The sequence below is a fragment of the Schistocerca gregaria genome, chromosome 6 (assembly GCF_023897955.1).
Source record: "Schistocerca gregaria isolate iqSchGreg1 chromosome 6, iqSchGreg1.2, whole genome shotgun sequence".
NCBI lineage: Eukaryota > Metazoa > Arthropoda > Insecta > Orthoptera > Acrididae > Schistocerca > Schistocerca gregaria.
In genome coordinates this window covers 312,502,572-312,525,066 of record NC_064925.1, presented here as the reverse complement: position 1 = coordinate 312,525,066, position 22,495 = coordinate 312,502,572, and the positions used below count along the sequence as shown (strand labels likewise).

The following is a 22,495-nucleotide window of genomic DNA, read 5'->3' as shown; positions in this document are numbered from 1 at the left end:
AACCAATTGACAGAAACTGCATTAATAATTAATTGCTGTTAAACAACTATAAGCTATTTGATCTCATCATAGCTGTGTTTAACATAGTATTATTATCAGAAAAGCTACTGGTTTCTGAGTTGTGTTAAGTAGTTCTTATTTAACTACAATTGCTAGTTAAATAACCACCGCTAAGGATTTGTACAAACATACGTGCATGCAGGAGCACCCCTTCACCTACAACTATCACTGCTGTTACTTTTACTGCTGCTGCTGCTGCTGCTGCTGCTGCTGCTGCTACTACTACTTACTGAAAAGTAGAGGCATTCACGCACACCCAGTATGTGCCATTAGAAGAGACACAAAGGGGCAGCAGGAGAAAACACATACCATATAAAGGTATTGAAATTTGCAGGCTTTGCAACTTTGACAAGGCAATGACTTCCTAAAATCATATCGTGAAACGAGATCCTTTCTGTCCGACATTTTGCCCACCAAACCTAGAATAGTTTTTTGTCACCCTCCAATCAACACGGTATCTTTTTCAGACTGTATGCTCTTTCTGCACCCATTCTCTACCCTTAAGCACCTGCCCCAGTGGCCCTCCCTTCTACCACCACCTGTACTAGTCCCGTAAGTGGCAAAACGTGCTATCAAAAGGAGAGCCACCTGTGGAATGACACATTGTGTACCAGATGTTATGTAAACACTGTTCAGCCTTTCACAGGGCATAACAATCACCAGAGTATCAGCTAGGATGAAAGGGTATAAGGCATATACTGTCAACATAGAATATCTGTTGCAGAGCATGTTGCACAACACGACAGTCGTAACCGTGGTGCCTGTTTCATCACATGTGCCATTTGCAGTCTTCCCCTGGATACCAATTTCTCAGTACTCTGCAAGTGGGAACTGACATTACAATAAGTCCTTCATTCTTGTCACCCACATGGCCTCAATTTATGTTCATTTCTCGATTGCAGCATTTATCGTCAGTAACTTCCTTTCTTCACTCCTTTTAGTTTTCTACATCTTTTATCTTCTGGTGTGTCTATTTTTCCATGCCCCTCACTTCTACTACATACAATGCACTTAATTTTCCACTCTTAAAACATGTACATGATATTTTGTCAGGGATCTCTGTCTTGCACATTACACTATCTCCCCTCTTTAAGCTCTCAGGTTTTCAAATCTGCTCTGGTGCAGTCCCCAACATTCTGTCTTTCCTTTTCATCACATCACACAAGTCTCCCCTGACCTGGATTTCTGCACGACTTTGGTAAACTCTCCCAATTTTCTAAATTTCACCAGTCCTTCTCCTTCACCCCTTTTCCCAATCCTTATGCCAGAAGAAGGAACTACTAGCTCCAAAAGCTTGCAAATTTTAGTACCTTTATATGGCATGTGTTTTCTCCTGCTGGTGCTTGGTGAGTAGATGTTTTATCTATGCAGTTAGATTATATTTTCAAAAATTGATTATTTTATGTACAACTAACTTTGAAGACGCTTCTGCAAGGTGTGTGATTTTCTACCTTTGTGAGCAGAAGGAAAGCTTTGGGTACAGTTTCAGCTTTGGCTTCTTCCTTTAGAAGGGCTCCAGGCCAATATGAACAATTGTTTACTGCAGAAAACCAGTATACATCCTTTACACAGTGGACGTGGTCGAACAATGTCAGTCTGTATATGTTCAAAACACTGGTTTGGTAAAACAAACGTGCCAAATGTAGCTGAAAAAATTGGCTAATCTTGTGTTATTGACAAGATTTAAATTATAAGATGCCTCTTTGCAGTCTTCCTCTGTACCAGGCCAAACAAATGCTTTCTTTGCCAACTGTGTGGTGGCTGTGGCTTTGACTTGTGGTAAAATGTGAAATGAAGAGTAGCCTTCCAATCAAAATTCAGGTGTGATGCATCTCCAAACTTTGCCGTACAGTTTAGAATTCATGTTTGGTTGGCTGCTTGCCCTTCTGAAACATGCCAAGGATTCTGTGCAGCCCAGCCTTCTCCACTGACAACAAACACATGCCTGGTGGGATGATGCAACCACACCTCTGACCACCAGGCATCCCTTACTGCATCATGCCAATGTAGCTACACAGCCTCACCTGATATGACAATAAACATGTGCAATTGTGGCCACGAATGATGCGGCCCCACTTCTGATGGTCAGCCATACCCCTCTGCAACAGGTTGAGGAAGTAAGGCAGCCTGACTTGCTACAGTGACAACAAACTCAGGTCACAGTGGCCGCAAAGAACACAGTGACCAGTGATGCACAGCGTGTTCTATGATATCAGTGCATCATTAAAAATGGCATGGTGCACACAGAAACACAATACGAGTACCCCCTGTTTGGCACAGAGAAAGTCGCTCTGGCCTTCCTACAGGCAGCTAAGATGGTAATGAATGACTTGCACACAAGCATTGTATGCCCATCAGACAGTGCATGGATGTCTCGCATTACATTAGTAGCTCAGAAAGACAGTTCTGTATGACAGTGTGGGAACTACAGCACACTTAACTCACGCATGATTTATGGTAGTTACCCTGTACACATGCATACATGGGGACAACTGTTTTTTTTTTTCTGTTACTGATTGTAAATAGCACACTACCACATCCATATGCATCCAGACAATGTTACTAAAGTGGTCATCATCAGGCCATTCAGCTTATTTGAGTTTCTGGTGCTGTTGTACAGCTCAAAAAATGCTATGCAGACCTTACAATGGGGTACTGTTTAATGCGGACTTTTGCTATGTTTATTTAGATAACATACTAACTTATTCTGATGACAATCAGAGCCATAAAGTTCACCTCAAACGTATTCTCATGGATTTCTGTGATGCAGGAGCAATGTTACATGAAGACAAGTGACAGTTACATAGAAAGCAATGTCATGTTTTGAGGACACACATTCAAATTAGAGGGAACTAAGCCCACACCAGTATGCACTCAGCCAATTCAGCAGCTGTCACCTCCTCGCACATACATGACCTTTGCTGATTCCCAGGACTCCTTAATTTTTGTATATGATATCTCCCACATGCTGCACAGGCCCAAACACCATTGAGAAACACTCTTGCAGACCCTAATATGCAAAGCAAGCATAACTGTTATGCACACTGTAAATGAAAGCTGTATTTGCCTGTGCAAAGGAGTGCCTACTGATATGTCGCACAGCTGGTGCCAGTACCTCTTTCTTGTAGTGTCATTTTTGCCATCGATTTCACTTCGGCCGGTCGTGAGTCAGTTGTTCAGAGCAGGTTCAGCTATGGTGGAGGTAGCAGGTCTCACTGTGTGGTGTGTCAGTTGTGGTTACAAGACAGTCGGAAGGCTGTCCCTTACTTGGTGCTCATGCTCATTGCGCGTTGTACTACTGGACTGCTGTGGCCAGAGACAGTGTAAAGGTTTCAGGTTCTGGCACAAGGTGTGGTGTTTGGCTTTTCTCGCCACCCATTGCATGTTGAGAAGAAGAGCTTGCCGGAGCATCACCTGGCATTAACCATTTGCCTGGGCATATGGTGTGTTAAGCAGGTGCAATTATGTGCTTATCTATATTTGTTAATGGTTAACTAGTGTTGTCTTTAGTTTGAATTTGGGGATGAGTCTGATATTTCAGAGTTATGTCACACATGGCATGATAACAGGGCTTGGGCTTTCCATCTTAGTTTCCTGTCTCTTGATGAAGGATCTGCAGCTATATGTAAGGAAGCTTGGTGAGCTCCTCATTATTGAGTGATGTTATATTTAAAATCGTTGTAACCTTGGTGATTAAGTACCAAAATTTTTACCTTAGTTTACGAGCAACAAAATACTATGATGTCTCATAAAACTACATCAGATTCCATGAAAGTGTAGTTCTGGAGGGCTCTTGCCCATTTAAAGTAATAGTCAGCTGTTACTATCAAGTTTCAAGAAACAATCTTATTTATGCATGTATTAAATGAATTCTTATGCGTCGAGGTAAAAAAAAAATTGGTGAGTTTTCCTGTTATAATGTTATGTTTTATTCTTTTATGTAATATGAATGTGCAATTGCTAGTATGTTGTTGTAGTTGATTGATGTTGCAATTGTGCAGAGCACATTTTATTTTGTCCAGTGTAATGGGAGGTGGCACCAGGGCTTGACGACTCGGCTGTTGCCAGTGGAACTGTGATTCATTTGACTGAGCTCCTTGTTGCTGGTTTTCTGTCTTGATCTCATCTTTAAATTGAGTATTACTGTTCTCTTTGTTCCTGGTTCTGTCAGGTCGTTAAGGTTCATAGCTTGTTCCTCTTCCGCTCTGGCAAATACACTTTTCACTCGAAATGTGGATTTAAACTTGTAATACTGGATTTCACTCTGTAATTAGTACCCGATCAGATTGCTGGAAGCTCAACCTTAATAATTCTGTATTCCTTTATCAGCCATTTGTTTATGATATTCATACTTTGTATGCAGGTTGTGAAGTTTCATTTTTATGAAGGAGAGTTTCATGTGTGTATGTTCTCAGGGAATGTTTAAATGCTGAGGCACTGTTTTTTATTAATTGTTTGTTATTTAATTAGTGCCTCCCTTTACTGGCATTAACTGTATTATTCCTTAGTCAGAAGTTCAGGTGCCCGGTGTCTTCATTGCTGAGCATTGAAGTTTTAGAAGTTGCTTTTGTTATTACTTGTGTGCCTTATGTTATGCCTTAATGTTATACATTGGTATTAATTTACATTGCAAAAGAGAAGTCATTGTACAGAATAGTCTTGTGGGTTCAGAGATTGGCATGTTTTGATTTGATTGTATTAAGTAGATACACTAACAGAAATTATGCCAATGTTTTATGCATTTGTTATGCACATTTTAACAGGGCTCTTTGCAAGGTAATAAACATTGTTTAATACAAGCTGTTTTCTTTCCCTTTTTTGTGCTATCGATTGTAGTAACTTTGTGTATCTTCATCTATACTTTTTCTGTTGTGTTTTGCAGTTACCATGGCCATTGTTAACGCACACGCGGTTCCCGGCATTGCCCATTTATGCAAGGAACATCTGATACATGAACTCCAAATCAGAGGATTATCTGCCGAAGGATGAGTATCTGATTTCGCCACCCGTCTTCGTGCCGCAGCGCAAACACCAATTACCTTCCCTCTGCAACTTTTTGCTGCTCTTGGTGAGTGTCTTTTCCATGTCTGAGCAACAGTTCAGGAACTAAAACAAACTGTAGAATTTTTAGAATCATCTCAACCTACCGTGCGTCAGTTGTATTGAGTTCAGACACATTTGGTGCATTACAGTAACTATTCATCTGATATAACAGTCGTTAATCCTGTGGGGTTGGATATCCATCTTCATCAGAAATTATGTGATAAAGTGTGCTCATTGCAGATTCACCTGCTGGTTATTGGTTTACAGGGGGGAGGTTTTGGGTCTAAATATGAGGCAGATACAAACTTCATTGACTGAACAGTCGGCACCAGATAGTTTAGCTGAGTCAGTTGCAAGATCTTGTAGATATGGCAGAAGGTCTCGCATTTGCTGACAAATGGCGCATTGCTTTGAGGGATGGTCAGGACAGTGTTAGTGAGTTCACGTTTAAACAGAAGCAATCACCCAAGATCCGACATTGTTTTCACTGTGGTGCTGATGACCATTCTGTTCAATAGCATTCGAAGCAATGAACTTCCCGTCCTAATAGTTGATATTTAAAGAAAAGGGGCTCAGTTTGTCATAGGAAATGTACAGTTAATTGTAGGGCGATTGGATCATTGGCTATCCACTCTCTCCCTTGAATTTGTACATGCATTGACAACAAAGCCATATTTGCCCTGCTTGATTCAGGCAGTTCAGTTTCTCTCAGTGATCCAAATTGGCACCTGGAGTATCAACATTTGTGTTGGTTTTCGGTTCCTAGGCCAGTCGCACAAAAATGTAGATTTGTGGATGGCCAAGAGTTGCGTTTGTTAGGCAACGTGCAAGTCAGTTTAGAGGTGCAGGGCTTTTCATGGCCCATGGAATTTATTGTTGCAAAAAACTTGAGCATACCAATCATCCTAGGCTGTGATTTTATGCATTGTACCCAGTTAGTACTTGATTATGCTGGCACTACCTTACACTTTCAGTTCTTGCCTGGAGATTGTTTTGGATTCTGTGTATGCTATAATGGCAGTGGGGTACATACTGTGCACATCTGTGAGGGCAACATTGATCTCAGTCACTTAGATGATGTGCAGCATAAGTCTGTGAAGGAATAGTTGAATCGTTAGCCTGATGTTGTGTCGGAGAGACTGAGCATTGCAACCCTTATACAGTATAATATCCAGCTTCAGGATAGAATTCCTTTGTGCCAGATGCTGCACAGACTTTCTCCTCCTTAGATGAAAATCCTGCAGGCTAAAATTGACTGTATGTTGGAGGATGATGTTATCCATTATTCTACCTCCCCTTATGCTTCACCGGTCTTCCATGTGCCTAAAGGGCAGGAAGGCGATTTTCGAGCTGTCATTTATTAAAGGGTCCTGAACAAGAAAGTTGTCCTGGAATCAGTTACCTTGCCTGACTTTCACAACTGTTTCTCTTGGTTTTCAGGAGCGTGCTTCTTTACCATTGTGGACTTAAATCAGGCATACTACCAAATAACACTGGCTGAGGACTCGAAGGTGGCTATGGCATTCTGTACCATTTGAAATTTATTTGAGATCAATTGCGTTTGAAATTTATTTGAGTTCAATTGCATTCTATTTGGGGTTGCCACTGGTGCATCTGTTCTTTCCCATCTCTTGGATAATGTTCTAGGATGTCTTAAGTACAGCTCTGTATATAACTATCTGCATGATAGGTTATTTTTAGCAAATCTTTCTCTGACCATCTTTAGCATCTTGATCGGGTTTTTCTAGACTCGAAGTGTGGAGCTTATTAAGCCAAGGCTCATTGGCATGGCAAATTTATTTTGTAAATTCATTGCTAATTTTGTGCAACTGGCCACACCACTTAATGCTCTGCATAAGAAGCATCACCCATTTGTTTGGGGGGAAGAGGAGCAGCATGCCTTTGAAGCAATTAAAACCATTATCGCCAATCCTCTGGTTTTTGCAGTACCTGACTTTAATGAGACTTTTATTGTGCAGACTGTTGCCTCTCATGCTGGAATTGCTGCTGTTCTTCTTCAAGAACAACAGGGTGAAAGGCATCCAGTAGCTTACGCCTCACGTCAGCTTACTTCAGCCGAGGCTAATTATTCCATCTATGAATGTGAGGCTTGATGGTGTTGTTCACTCTCGAAAAGTTTAATTTTTATTTCTTCTTGAGATGGACAATCAAGCCCTGAGTTGGGTGTGAGCCAGGCCCCGCAACACCGGTTGAATAGCTCGTTGGACGGTCCAGATATCTGCCTTCTGCTTTACTGTTAAGCCTGTATGGAGATCTGAGAATGTCATTACCAATGCTCTTAGTTGGATGTTCACGGAAGAGTCAGGGGAAGGCAAGGAGAATTCTCAGCCGGTTCTCAATACGAATAACATACTAACTGAAACACCTGGGCTCTTTTGTGATCTGAAGTCTAAACAGGGGAAGATCCCATAGGGGGACCCATTCACCAGCGCCTTGAGGTGGGAGAGCAGAGTGCAGAGTACTGCCTGAGTTAGGGTGTTTTATGTAAATGGGTGGGAGCCAGCCAGGAGTTCAGGGTCTGCCTACCCAATCATTTGGTACCCACGGTGCAGCACTATTTTCATGATTCTGCTGTCGACAGCAATCTCGGCCTTTATAAAACTCCGAACCGAGTCTACATATGTATTGCGGTAGTCATCGAACTGTGGCGAGCTGCGATCACTGCAAATGCGCCAAGCCCGATTCGGGTGCTTCTTCGGTCTCAGAGGAAAATCTATCCACTAGATAGAATATTCCTGGATTATATAGGTCCTTTGCCTCATACAAGGGGAAGTAACAATTATGTCTTAGTAGTTGTTGACGCATTTTCGCATTTCATGTGGTTGCTCCCTACTCGTGGTGTTATGGCCAAGATCACCATCAACCATTTGTCAACCATTTGTCTTCCCTTGGTTTGGTCCACTGAAATCTCTTGTGAGTAATGAAGCCCCTGCTGTTGGTTCAAGGCTCTTTAAGAACTTTTGCTTTAACCATGGAATTAAACACTTCACCACCACAACATATTATTCCAACCTCTGTTTTGCAGAATGGGTTAATAGGAACCTTAAGGCTGCTCTTAGTATTTACCATGCCAAGACTCCAACCCACTGGCACGCGAATTTACCAATGCTTAACCAGGCTTTTAATTTGGCCCACCATAAGGCTACCGGGGCAATGCCTGTGTCACTTATGTTTGCATACACTCTCTGTTCTCCATTATCTTATCTCTGGAGTATTAGTGACATTTTGCTTGTGACTATAACACTGGTGGCTCTAAGAGAAATTTGGAAGAGGACCAGGTGAAATATTAATTTGGCTCATCATCGCCAGGCTGTTAGATATAATCAAGGATGTTGTCCCTTTAAGGGTAAGATCGGCAATCTCATTTCTATCAGGAATCGTGCTGCTAGAACTGGGCAAGATGTTAAGGGGAAAATGAGACCGTCATATAGAGGTCCTAGCAGGATTATTAGAATAATTATTCAGGTTAATCTTGAGGTTAGTGAGATGTCGTCTGGCAAAGTATTTCACGTCCATGCTGGGCAAGAGTGAGTCTGGCTGAGAGTGGTTGGCTGCTTGGGGCCAGGTCTGAGTATGAGTGGGGGAGGTTGATATGTCGCAAGGCTGGTGCCAGTACCTCTTTCTTGTATTGTAATTTTTCCATAGATTTCGCTTCGGCTGGCTGCAAGTCAGATGTTCATCATGGGTTTGTCTATTTAAGTCAGCAGCATCGAGGCCGCAGATCTCACTGAGTGGTCTGTCAGTTGTGATTACAACACCATCAGGAGGTTAGCCCTTACTTGGTGCACATGTTCATTGCACGTGGTATTACTGGATTGCTGCGGCCAGAGATGGTGGAAAGGTTTTGGGTTCTGGCATGAGGTGTGGTGTTTGGCTTTTCTCACCACCTAGTGCATGTTGAGAAGAAGAGCTTGCTGGAGCATCACCTGGCATTAACCATTTGCCTGTGCCTATGGTGTGTTAAGCAGGTGCAATTATGTGCTTATCTAGATTTGTTAATGGTTAACTAGTGTTGTCTTTAGTGTGAATTTGGTGATGAGTCTGATATGTCATAGTTATGTCACACATGGCATGATAACAGGGCTTGGGCTTTCCATCTTAGTTTCCTGTCTCTTGATGAAGTATCTGCAGCTATATGTAAGGAAGCTTGGTGAGCTCCTCATTATTGAGTGATGGTACATTTAAAATTGTTGTAACCTTGGTGATTAGGTACCAAAATTTTTACCTTAGTTTACGAGTAACAAAATACTATGCTGTCTCATAAAAATACATCAGATTCCATGAAAGTGTAGTTCTGGAGGGCTCTTGTCCATTTAAAGTAATAGTCAGCTGTTACTATCAAGTTTCAAGGAACAATCTTATTTATGCATGTATTGTAGTGATTAAATGAATTCTTATGTGTCAAAAGGCATGTACAGAACTCACTTGTGCCTCCTCCATCAGCTTTTATGCTACAGATGCTGTTCGTTCATAAAGGACTCACTGAGTGTGTAGTGATTCAAGATGACACCATAGGGCCAGCACTGCATCTGCTTTATAATGGACCATTTCAGGGGCTGAAATGGCATAGCCACACATTTTATATAGACTTAAACAACAAAATAACAGCAGTATCTATAAATAAACTTAGCCCGCATGGATCCTTCACCCCTCAGATAACACAACCCATCTCCAACAAGATAACACCTCAGGCAACACCCCTGCCACTAGCCTCTGCCAGCACAAACAGCAGATATAATCATAGATGTTAAGGAATTTCAGCCTGGAGAAGTAGTAGTAAAACTGATGGATAATCACCTGTCTATAGAAGCCATACAACAGTACTGGATTGTGTGAGTGCATCCTTTGCTACAAAACTTATCTGCACTTTTTGCTTTCCACACAAATCGGCACAACCTGTGACGTAGAAATGACCCCTACAATGTGGCAGGTTTCACACACAACCAACATATACAGTCTCCAGCAGATGAGGAAGTGCCATTAGCACCCAGCACAGCACACGACATCCCACCGTTACGCCTTTCTTGGCAGCTCCCTCCCTATTGCTTTTATGCTGTCTCCAATCAAAAACCATCAATGAGGTCAATCAGCACTCTCCTACTAACAACATCTGCAGCACTCTAAGCCATATGAAATGATGTGGTCATGTCTCGCGAAAGTGCTGGCTGTGGTATGGCCAGTCATATGACCTCGCACAGCAGCCAATCGAGAAACTTTCCAGTTGTGTCTCACAAAAGTGCTGGCCTTGGTGTGGCCAGTCATGCAAACTTGCACAACACCCACAGCAACAAGTGCTGCCCATTGGTTGTCAACAAACTTTCCTCCCTTCTTCAGTGTTTCACATTCTGGTTGAGTGGGCCCCTGTGGGGACATTGCCCCAAAGTCTGTCGCTGACCAGTAATGCAGCACAAAGTGAAGTGTCTCCACCCAGAACTGTTAATTTGGATTGAGTGACTGTGATTGTAAAATGATTGTGTATCAAGCTGTGTAAAATAAATGGCATACATTGAGAGTCTAGATCTCTGTGTATCTTTGGGTCTTTCCTTGTCTAGGCCATGGTAAAACTACCCACAAGATATTTTTAAAAGTGCCATTTTGACCAGTGGTTTTTGCTAAGTCATGGATCATCTCATTGTATTTAGTGCTTGCATGTCCTTTGATCCAAATAAATTTTATTTTTTTCCGTGATATTCATTCTCCTTAGTAGCACATTATCAGTAGATTATTTTGCTTGAGAATGGCAGGTGTCTGCACATCTTGGAGTAAGTTTCCACAGTCTGTTAAAATCAAAGTATTTGTGACTATGAGGCTCTGCAAGTAATTTAAAGCTGCGGGTAAAGCTGTGGCTTCTGCCAAAAAGGTAGAAATTTCAATGGGAAGCAAAATCAATTTCTTGTAACATGTACCTGGGCATCTGGGGTTTTGGAGCTACCAGTATAAATATGGAAATATTTCCATAGATTATCAGAAATGCAGGTTTTTACTAATTGTTCTGCTCTGGCATTTGTTTTCGTTGGGTAGTAGAAGACATCAGCTATTGAAGCTAATTTGTTATATTGGTAATCTGAATTAGGATATATTAAGAGTTTGAGTAAAATGTCCCTTAACACTATGACATTTTCACACAATTCTGTTTTTAGGACAGTGTTTATACTCTGCCTTTATATCTTCCTGAAACAATCTGTTGAGCTTCTGTGTCAGTAAGGTGGTCACTTGCTGAAAGTCTTCTTAGCAGGAATGTGTCAATAGTGAGCAGGGAGTTAGGGGCACAAGGACACTTTTGATATCAAATTGATGTGAAAATTAATTAAATTGATCAATTAATCACCCCTCCCTGACCAGCCCACCCCCACCTCCACCCCTACCTCCACCCCCAGCCCCACTCCCACTCCCAGATGATGTCACATGCCTGCACATGGCCACCAGCCTCCTACTCCCCTCCCCCATCCCCCTCCCCCAACCTATCCTATTGGCAGGAATTTCTTTGTCCTAGGGCTGTGCTGATGTCCCACCTCACCCTCCCCCACCCAGGAATTGGTGGGAAATTAAAATTGGCAGTACCCTTTGACTCAAACCCTGGTCCTCCTGGATGGAAAGCCCAATTGCAACCCTCTAACACAGTTATACCACCAGAGGGACTTGGAATTGACATGAAATTAAAAATGATGGTGCCCTTCCCAGGACTAGAACCCTGATTCTTCTGGATCAAGAGCCCAAGCGCAGACCCCCCCCCCCCCCCCCCCAAAAAAAAAAAAAAAAAAAAAATGGAAACTCTAGATACAGGGGAGGATAGTTAGGTTAGTGTACTTTATTTATTTTGGTTGGGAAACTAACTCAAATATCAATCCTAATTATGCAATTAATTATAAAGAGTGGGCCTAATTACACAACAATATGCATATCACTTCACAAGAATGGCCTACAATCACATTACAGCTCAAAAATTGATGATGCCATACAACTGGTGTTATCCTGCTGGGAAAATGTTTTGCAATATCACTCAAAATTAGTGACAGACACACTCAAAACTCTGCCCTTCACTTACAAGCTGGTGGAAAAAAGGCAGGGGAGTAAGGTACTATCTTTATTCTTTTTGCTGGGAAGTATTTTCAATGGATGAGATGCTGGTGTTTAACAGAGAGGCATTTAAAAAGTGTATTACCTGTAAGCCTACAGTACCTATCATTGCTTAATGTAAGAGTTCGCTACAGACGCCTGCTCAAAAACCACCCTACAGCTCAGGTAATCGAAGTCAGTACACAATACCACAACTGATGGAAAAAATGCATCACAGTTCTAATTACACTTTGAAATCGTCATGAAAAAAAACAGCACTCATAATGAACAGGTCATAATGTAGCACATGTCATGAAAGACTGCAAAGGGGGTGGTAGTTGAACATGCATTCCCCTCGATGTACAATCACAAAATGCCAAAAATCAAGGCTCTCTTCCTCGCGACCCACTCCACCCACCTACAGAGAGGACACAAGCCTCTGCAGCCAGCTAGCTGCTCCACTGAGCATCTCGTAGTTTGTCTGCACCCCGCTGCCACCAGTCTGGGGCTGCTGGTCACACTCGACCCTCCACAGTCACTTGTGACATGCGGCATGCCTTGAGTGGTGCTCCATAGCACAAAAGGGGAATTTACCAGCACAACCCCCCACTCCTCCCAAGAATGCTCCAAATGGCTTTTTCAAAAGTTAACTGCTTGCAAAACAGAAAGCTCCTTCTGCCTAAAGCAACTGCAGCCACACACCACAGTGCCTTTAGTACAAAGCATGAAGGTGGCATCCCTCAGAACAAAACCATGATAAATGATTGCTATCCCAACTGAGTGTTGTTTGTCTAAAAGGCCAGCCATGACCTGTTAGGGAACTCGGCCACTGTGCCATTCCAAGCAGTGACTATTTAACATCAATATGACTCCTATAATAAAGCAACTATTAAAAAAGGAAAACACAATCATGATGATAATAAATGTCCTCTTTCCACGAAAATAGGCAAAGTCCATTTTCTTTTATTTTTATGAGCAAAATTTGTATAATTTTTATGTTCAACTGCAGTATACAATTTGCATCTCATTATTTTGCAACATCCAATGAAGTGCACCACTGCCGATCACAAATGATCAGCAGAGACATGTCCGCTTACATAAAATCAGGGAAAAAAATCTTCAACTATTTTGCTTTGAAAATTACCAATCACCACTGAATGTCCTCATTATCTAGAAACCATCATCAGAGTAAAAAAAAATTGATATTAAGCAATTTCTTTCAGCTTTTTGAAGAAATTACATGGTCTGAGAGCACCTCTCATGTTCAGTGCCTGTAAAAAACTGTCATGCACATTTGTATTACAATGATTGTATTACAATGAAATTGGCTCACATGTCGAGAAAAAAAAAATCATTTTACATTCGGCAACAAGTTATAATTCAAGAGGACGTGGCTGTTTTGTACACTGTGGCAGGTCCCGTTTTACCAAAGATATCACCACAATGAAAAAAGGAACTCCTGTCAAGAATCATTGCCTGGTGCCCAGCCATCTCCTCCACCCACCAGGCGGCACATCACTGATATAAATTTGATACACTAAGTAATTAAGTTGATCACAAGGGTCAGTTTGCACCTTTTTTTTTTAGAAATACTTGGATTACACACAACAAGTGGATTAAATGAGAATCCGTGGATGGAAGATGATCTTCTTTTTGAGGAACACTATTGAGAACCGATATTGGAAGCTGACTGCAGAGGGATTCTACAGCCCAACCCATACATTTCACGTAAGGACTGTGCTATTAGAACACGATCGTAGTGACTATGTTACCATCACCCTGCAAGAAAAGTGGTCTCGAGTTTACAGGCATACACACGAGTTGCTGATAGCATTACGCTTTCAGGTAGGAATGTTGTCTGCAATTTGGAATCATGAAACAAAAACAGCCTGCTTTTGTGCATTGGCCATATCTGGTGATGCTATTAAATATACAGTTATTGGTTCACTGGAGCAGGTGGTTTGTGATCAAAGTCACTTCCACAGACTGGTGTAAAGTTTCATCACCTCTACTGTAGAAGGATCGTATCCAACAGACTATCAATCAGATGAGAGTGTTCCTGTATTGTTCCTTCATAATCCAATTAATAATTTTTTTTGTTGTAACACACCAATTCAGTGTATACAGCCATACCCTTTGTTTTTTCTTCCATGACTTAGAGGTTCGTGTCAGCTGCTCTTAAACCAACATTAACATGTTTCGATTATCTGACTCTCACAGAAAGCTGAACATTGCATGGCATAAACTATACAGCTACCACAACACAAGATGGTAGAAATAAAACACAGAGGTGATGTTTGTCATTGACAAAAATGTGGAAGACATTGCAACATATGGAAACTGGAAGAGTTTGCTGTATTGCAGAGTGGTTCCAACAGCTATCCGAAAGTGATGCCCTATGCAGTTAAGCTCCTCTTCAACAGTGATGGAGTAGTAGTTGTCTGGTGTTACACCAAAACCCCATCTAACTCGTGTTTTATAACACAAGTGTCTGACTCTACAAGATATGGACACAAAACATAATGTGCACCGTATTCCCAGACAAGTGCTGTAACTACCATCATATAGAAAGTAGCTCCCAACTAGAACAGTATAACTGGCATTCAGATCAGATGAATTTGATTGTTAAGGAGTGTTCATCAAATGAAAGTCAATTACATCAGTGTGTGTGGGTTGGTGGATATCTAAAATGTACTGAAAATCGCTAAAGCATTATTTACTAATTTCGACTGGAATGAGCATGCCCGTTTACTACATCAGCCTGACTCAATTCATTGCATCAACATGACACTGCACTCCTATTGAAATAGGAGTGAACTTATTCTGCCTAAGGATGGTGTCATCTCCTGAGCTGGATAGGTGCCAAATGAAATCAAACTGAATGACAGATGAGTTTTCCGAAACAGAATCTGATGGGTGTTATACTTTTGAGAGGGTAAAGATGTATTACATCACAAGTACAGAGTTGTTGCTGTAATGGTAATCAGCTGGTGGCATCAAAGTTATAGTGTAAATTGAGGGTATATAGTGAGGTACAATGGTGGGTGTAATTGCAATAAATTGAAAGAAGCTGTACAGTAGACTGACAAATATTGAAGGCAGTTGGCAGTTTAAGTACAACACATTCTATCTCAGCATTTGCATCTTCAGCAGCAACAGTGCTAGTGTATCATTTACTCCCTGTGCATGCTATGATGACATTAACAGCTATAGAGGCATCACATGGCATATTTCTAAAGCATCACACATGCGCTGTGGTGGTATACTTTGGTGTAAGGGATTCATCTTGTAGAAGATGATGATGATGATGTTTTGTTTGTGGGGCACTCAACTGCGTGGTTATCAGTGCCCATACAAATGCCCAACCTTTGCTCAGTCCAATCTTGCCCCCTTCATGAATGATGATGAAATGATGAGGACAACACAAACACCCAGTCATCTCGAGGCAGGTGAAAATCCCTGACCCCGCCAGGAATCGAACCTAGGACCCCGTGCTCGGGAAGTGAAAATGCAACTGTGAGACCACAAGAAAATGCTAATACATAAGAAAGTGGGTTCTTTTTCTATACAGTAGAGTCTCGATTATCTGACCTAAACCGGCTGCTGCAAGGTCGGATAACACGGGAAATAATAAAAAAAAAAGATGAAACTAAAGTAGGCCAAATGAGTTAAACATGTAATACAATACAAATCAAATAAGACTGAATAGATATTTACTGTGTGAAGAAGTTAGTAATTGTCTTTTGTTTGCCTGCTGCTTGCCGTTTTTTCGCCGCTAAATCGCATAATCTCTTAAGAAGTAAAACCTTGGTAGATGATGTTTCCTCCAGTTGCTCTACATATTTTACAACAGTTTCTAAGGCCTTGTGTCCTTCGTTGTCAGAAATCTTGGGCGCACTTTCCTCCACTACATCCGCTTCTCCATCTTCTTCTTTTTCATTTACCATGTTGACTATTTCTTCATCTGTCTCTTCAAATTATTCATCTTGGACAATCCATTCATTTATGTCATCTTCTACAGCATCAGCATCCCAGAACTACTCATAACAATGAAAGCAGGGTAGTATTTTCTGATTCGATCTGCTGCTGTAGATTTTCAGCATCTGGAGAATTTTCTTGATTTTCCTGTAGCAAAATTTTCCAGGATTTTGAAATTGTATTTGCTCCAACACTCTCCCAAGATTGGGCCACATCATAAGCTATGTCTTTCAAATTAATACGACAGAACTGCTCTAGCATGTCTTCTCCCTTGTCCATAGCATTAATTAAAGAGGAAAGCAAGTTTCTGCGGTAGTTTCTCTTCGGTGTCTCTAAGGTCCCTTGGTCAATAGGCTGACATAAGGATGTGACATTTGGAGGGGTAAAAACATGGCCTTTATATATTGATCTTGAAGTTCACCTTCATTGGGATGACCAGTGGAATTGTCTAGAAGAAACAGTGCTCGCAGGGCAAGTTGTTGGCTTTCAAAAACTTTTCAGTTTGTGGCATGAACTCATTAAAAAATCATACTTTAAAAATGTCTGAGCTCATCCAAGCATTTTTTTTGGTTGTAATATTTCACTGGTAAATCATTTTTAGATACATTTTTAAATGCTCTCGTTTTTTTGGCTTACTTATCATAGATAGTTTCATTTTCAAATTTGCTGTGGCGTTGGTGCATGCAAGAATTGTCACTCTTTCTTTGCTATGTTTGTAGCCTGGAGCTCCCTTTTTGGCCCATGACGCTGATGTTTTTTCTGGTAACATTTTGTAATTGAGACCAGTCTCATCGCAGTTAAAAATTTGATCGCCTGTTAAGTTTTCCTTGTCCAATACCTTGTGAAGTTTATTCCTAAACAATTGAACAGCTTCAAAGTTTTCTGAAAGCTTTTCACCACAGACATTAAGTTGCCAAATTTCATATCTTTTCTTCCATCTACCGAGCCAGCCTACACTAGCTGTGAAATCAGGTTCACCTTCGTTTAGTTCGTTATGAAACTTTAAGGCTTTTTCCTGCAAAATAGTCCCTGACATGGGTACACCTTTATCTCTCTGTTGAGTAAACCATAGGAACAAAGCTTCACTTACTTTTTCATAATTACATTTTCTCATGGTTTTCCGATCTTCCAAAACAGCCGAGGTTGCTCGCTGAGAACACCACTTCTCAATTTCATTGTGATTTCTTTTGCAGTCTCCAACTCTTGTTTTCCCGATGTTATAATCTTGCACCACTTTTAAAGTTTTAAGTTTTTCTTCCATTGAAACGACCACCTTTTTCGGTTTTCAAGCACAATTTTTTACAATGTCAAAGTGCAACACATTCACTCCACTACAGATCTAAGTTAGCACTGAGGAGTGAGGAGCAGCAGACAGCGACAATGAACTGAGTATCAACAAACAACACGTTAGTCACTGACCTGTCATTGGCTGGTGCACGGCTGGCGTGGTGAAAGGGTTGGATAACACATAAGGTCGGATAACCAAAGATTGGATAATCGAGACTCTACTGTATATAAAAAATGTAGACCTCTTAACCTATATTTATTACTTTGTAAAGGTACATGATATAGCTCTTTGGCATGTCACTATAAATTACCTAGCTGTACTATGATCTTTGCCCCTGTTGTGATCTGGGAGCTGTTTTGCGGTTGCAGCAGTTGGGGTCAGACTCACTGTGAGGCGGAAGGATGTGCTCGTGGGAATGAAGGAGGAAATCACGCAGGCTTGGCCATCAGCGGTGCGGTCGGTCTACCTTGCAGACAGTTGTGAGTTTGTGGTGGACCTGCCTGATGTCAACTCTGGGCACTGTTTGTCACATTGCCTTGGTGCCTGTTTTCTTGGAGAGAACCATCCCTTGGACCATTTCGAACAACGCTCTCCATCGAAGGTGTAAGTGATTTTGGTGCTTTTGTTTCAATGAACGATTTGCGTTGCAGTGAGTGCACTTGTTCGTTGGTTGCCCTAACATACACATTGCTGAAGTAAGAGCAACTGGCAAGATGTGTGACCAAATGGAGCACAGTAGTCAATACTTCCTTTAAAAAAGCAGTGTTCCCAAATGAGGTAGTAACGGTAAGGTATTGAAGATATTAGGTCATAGTCTAGCTGTAATTTTCTGCATACCAAGCTTACACAATTGGCAGCTACATTGCAGACCTATGCAATCAAATTAAAGTACACAAAACCTAGTATCATTGTGATGTTGTGCATTTGAATAATGTGGTATTATCTTGAATTTTTTTCCGTTTCATCTTTGTACACATTGTCGGCCTTAATAACATGTGGAAATATTGTTTGACAAACTATGAGAGTGTAAAAGTCTGATACTATATTTTCAGCATTGGAATTGTGTACAGTTCTTGGTTTAAATGTTTTACAGCATTGATATTGCCATAACACTTGTCACTTCTGTTGAAAGCATTTATTGGTTCTTCATTTGTATTGTTGTTTATTGATCACTTAACTTGTATTTATTGATGTTTGCTTGGTGTTTGCCATGTTTTCTGTGATCTGTTTGTGTTCCAGTTTTCTGCGAGCTGGGGTGTATGGGAGAGGCGCCACATTCTGCTTTGGTGCTCAGAAGCTATGACTTGTCGTCTAATGGGAAGTGACTCCCGGTTGGGCCCCAGCATTTAGGCATTGTTTTGGAAGGCTGGTCTGTTGCTTCCCACATTTTAAGTTAAGTCACCTTTTGCCCAGGGCAGCCTGGCATCATTGCCCATTTAACCTGTGTCATGTATTTAAAAAAAGGTGGTTTTTTAATTTGCTTGTGAATCGATTGTATTAATTAACTTGTTGTGCTCCTTGTGTTATTTGGGTTCGTAACAAACTGGTGTGCTTGTAAATCACTTTCATATTGAAGATTCTTGCCTTAAAAAAACTATCTTTGCCACCTTTTAAAATCACCTTCAGATTGTAACTTATGTATCTTAAGTATTGAAATCTCCATGGCTAATCTTTTAAGTCATGTGATTGTGTATGTTGATATTGTCTTAAACAAGGCCACGTTTGATTGCCTCTTATCTGTTTTATAAAAGCTTGTTTTGAATAAATTGTCAATTATTGATTTGCTAGTTGTTGTGATAATGAGTGACATAGTATGGGCCTTGACCATCCATGCTAAGCGAACCCCTCATCCCGACTTCCTAAGTCACAGACATTATCGTCACTATCATCTTCCTCAGGCTGCCTGTACCATCCTGGTGGTGGTGCATCTTGCAGTGGTGGTGGTGGTGGTGGTGTTGGTGGTGGTGGTTCTGTTGCTAGGCGGTCCAGTATTTCTTCTGGTGGGGGAGGGGGGGGGATTATTTCTATGCCTCATATGCACACAGTATCAGTTGTACACTGAAATCCACCATGAATTTTCTGTGTATAACAGACCCTGCCATAGATACTCAGTCATTTCGAGTCAGATAATATCACTTTTATCATAAACCTCCCATATATTGATCGGTACTTGTAACTGCAAAGAGCACTAACCAATACCGCATGTAAGCTGTATAAAACTAGGTTCGCAGAACTTTATTTTCCTCATTGAATGTGTTTTTTCCAGTCGCACAGTATTGCTTCCAACCACAAGTGGACTTATGTATTCATTAGATTCCTGTAGGAATCAAGTAGTGTCAACATAAATTGAAATAAAGATGATGTATAATTTAATTGATATTAGCTTTTAATAGATTGAACTGAGACCTCGTAACCGATTAGATGGCTAACAAAATATTAATGCATGAAGCATACTACTACCACCGTCACACCTTAGCAAAAGATCCAGCACGGAACTGAGAAAATTGTGGTAATATGTAAAATCAGTAACCGAGTGTAAGGCTTCTGTTCAGTCTCTTGTTGAACAGTCCGGTGTGACAGTTGAAGACAGCAAAACAAAAGCTGAAGTTTTAAATTTCATATTCAAGACATGACTTTCGGGCAGACTACCATATGATCACATATAAATAAGTGTACCTGACATAGAGAAGCAACTGAAAGATTTGAAAATAAACAAATCACCAGGTCCGGGTGGAATCCCAGTTTGATTTTACAAAGATTACTGCAAGGCATTGGTCCATTACCTAGCTTGCATTTTATATACTTAAATTATTTGAATTACTAGCCCACACTCTTAGATGACTGAAAAAAATAAGTGCTAATGACACCAGTATATAAGAAAGGTGAAAGAACAGATCTGCAAAATTACAGACCAATTTCCCTAATTTCGGTTTGCTTCAGAATCGTTGAAGGCATGCTCAGTTTGAATATAATAACATTTCTTGAGGCTAAGCTTCTTATGTTCACAAATCAGCATGGTTTTGAAAACATCACTCGTGCGAAACTCAACTTGCCCTTTCCTCACATGATATATCGAGAACTATAGACTAAGGCAACAGGCAGATTCTGTATTTCTATATTTCCAGAAAGCATTTGATGTGATGTCCCATTGCATGTTGTTAATGAAGGTACAAGCATATGGAATAAGTTCAGAGATATGCAAGTGTCTCAAAGACTTCTTAAATAATAGAATCCAGTATGCTGTCCTTGACGGAGAGTGTTCATCAGAGGCAAAGGTATCATCAGGAGTGCATCAGAAATGGTGATAGGACCACTGTTGTACACTCTATATAAAATGATTCCAGTTGATATGCTGAATGGGAGCTAGCCGTAAATGTGGAAAAAATGAAAGTTTATGTGGATGAGTAGGAAGAACAAACTTGTAATGCTTGGATACAGTATTACTAGTGTCCAGTTTGACACAATCAAGTCGTTAAGATATCCAGGCGTAATTTTGCAAAATGATCATGTGAAAACTGTGATAGGGGAGGCAAATGGTTAACCTCAGTTTATTGGGTGAATTTTAGGAAGAAGATCGCATATACGATGCTGATGCAACCTGTTCTTGAGTACTCCTCGAGTGTTTAGGATCTGCACCAGATCTGCAGGACATCGAAGCAATTCACAGGAGGGCTCGAACCTCTAGTTTCAAACAAAATGCAAGTGTTACAGAAATGGTTCAGGAACTCAACTGGGAGTCCCTAGAGGGCTGCGTTCTTTTTGGGAAACTCTATAAGAGAATTTAGAGAACCCGCATTTGAAGTTGACTGTCAAACGATTCTGTTGACACCAACATACAGTACACATAAGGACCACAAAGACAAGATATGAGAAATTAGAGCTCATATCAATGCGTACAGACAGTCGTTTTTCCCTTGCTCTATTTGTGAGTGGAACAGGATGGGAAATGACAATTATTGGTACGGGGTGGCCTGTGCCATTCACCTTATGGTGGCTTGCTGAGTATCTTTGTAGATTTAGGTGAATCCAAAAATTGAACTACAGATTTTTTAATATTAATTATACACGGAGTCTACTGAACCTAAAGAATTTGAAACATACATTGCCATAGGCATGTACAAAGGAAACAAAATCTCTGATAATATCTTCTCTATAATGCATTAAAATCTCCAATAGGAAATTACCCCATGTTGCTCTTATCTAATATTGGGACCAACCTCGATCAGGAGTCGTGACTGAAATGAGACACAAAAGTAACAACAGTAACAGTAAAATCGAAACCTAGGGATGGCCATGTTTACTTGATTCATGTGCACTACCGCAAACATACCAGGCAATCACAGTCTGGTGGTTTCCAGTGCTTAAGGGTGGCAGTGTGGTATTGATGTGCAAGACTTACACTCCCCCTTGACTGTCAAACTTGCTTGGAGTTGCTCCGCCAATCTTCTTTCGGCATAGCTGGCTGCAATATTCTGCCAAGCTTCTCCTCTGAAGAATAGATGCTACTCTGGGGGAATTTTCTATACTTTTAAGTAACTCAGTACACTTGAGAATACTTTTAACCCTATCTCACTGTATTTTCATAACACATGACAGTTTTCATACACTAAAATATTTCTCGTAAGCTCGACACCTTCCGGTCTGACAGAAGCTATTACAATCATCTCTCTATAAATACAGTCTATAAATCTCTCCAAGTTTAACAAGACAACTGTCCATATCTTATGACAATAAGTGAGTGAATGAATGAATCAAAGTCCCTTCTTTTCTTTCAACACACTTCAGATGTTCTCAACAATAATGTTTTACATCTCACTGAGTACGACGCATTTATTCCATGAGCGGGACATGTAACTTTTAGGTGGGCTCGGTGACTACCTGCTTGTGCTGGTCATCTGCCCGATACACGTGTGTCCTGCACACACATAATTGTGGGGCAGTAAACATTGTTCTACTTTACCACACTTATCTTTAAAATAATGTGTGTTTGCGATGTTGGAATTAGGAGTGTCTCTAGAATCTACCATGAATTTCTCGAGGCACTACATA

At 40.8% G+C, this 22,495-nt stretch overlaps 1 long non-coding RNA gene across 1 annotated transcript in view; it reads left to right on the top strand.

Annotated features, from left to right (window-relative positions):
* The window catches only part of LOC126278265 (uncharacterized), a 28,722-nt gene extending 9,493 nt beyond the window's left edge, over window positions 1-19,229 (top strand). The window contains exons 2-4 of the long non-coding RNA XR_007550681.1: window positions 4,943-5,128; window positions 17,815-18,049; window positions 18,686-19,229. This is a non-coding gene — a long non-coding RNA (uncharacterized LOC126278265). The remainder of the gene's footprint in view (window positions 1-4,942; window positions 5,129-17,814; window positions 18,050-18,685) is intronic.
* Window positions 19,230-22,495: the final 3,266 nt, after the last annotated feature.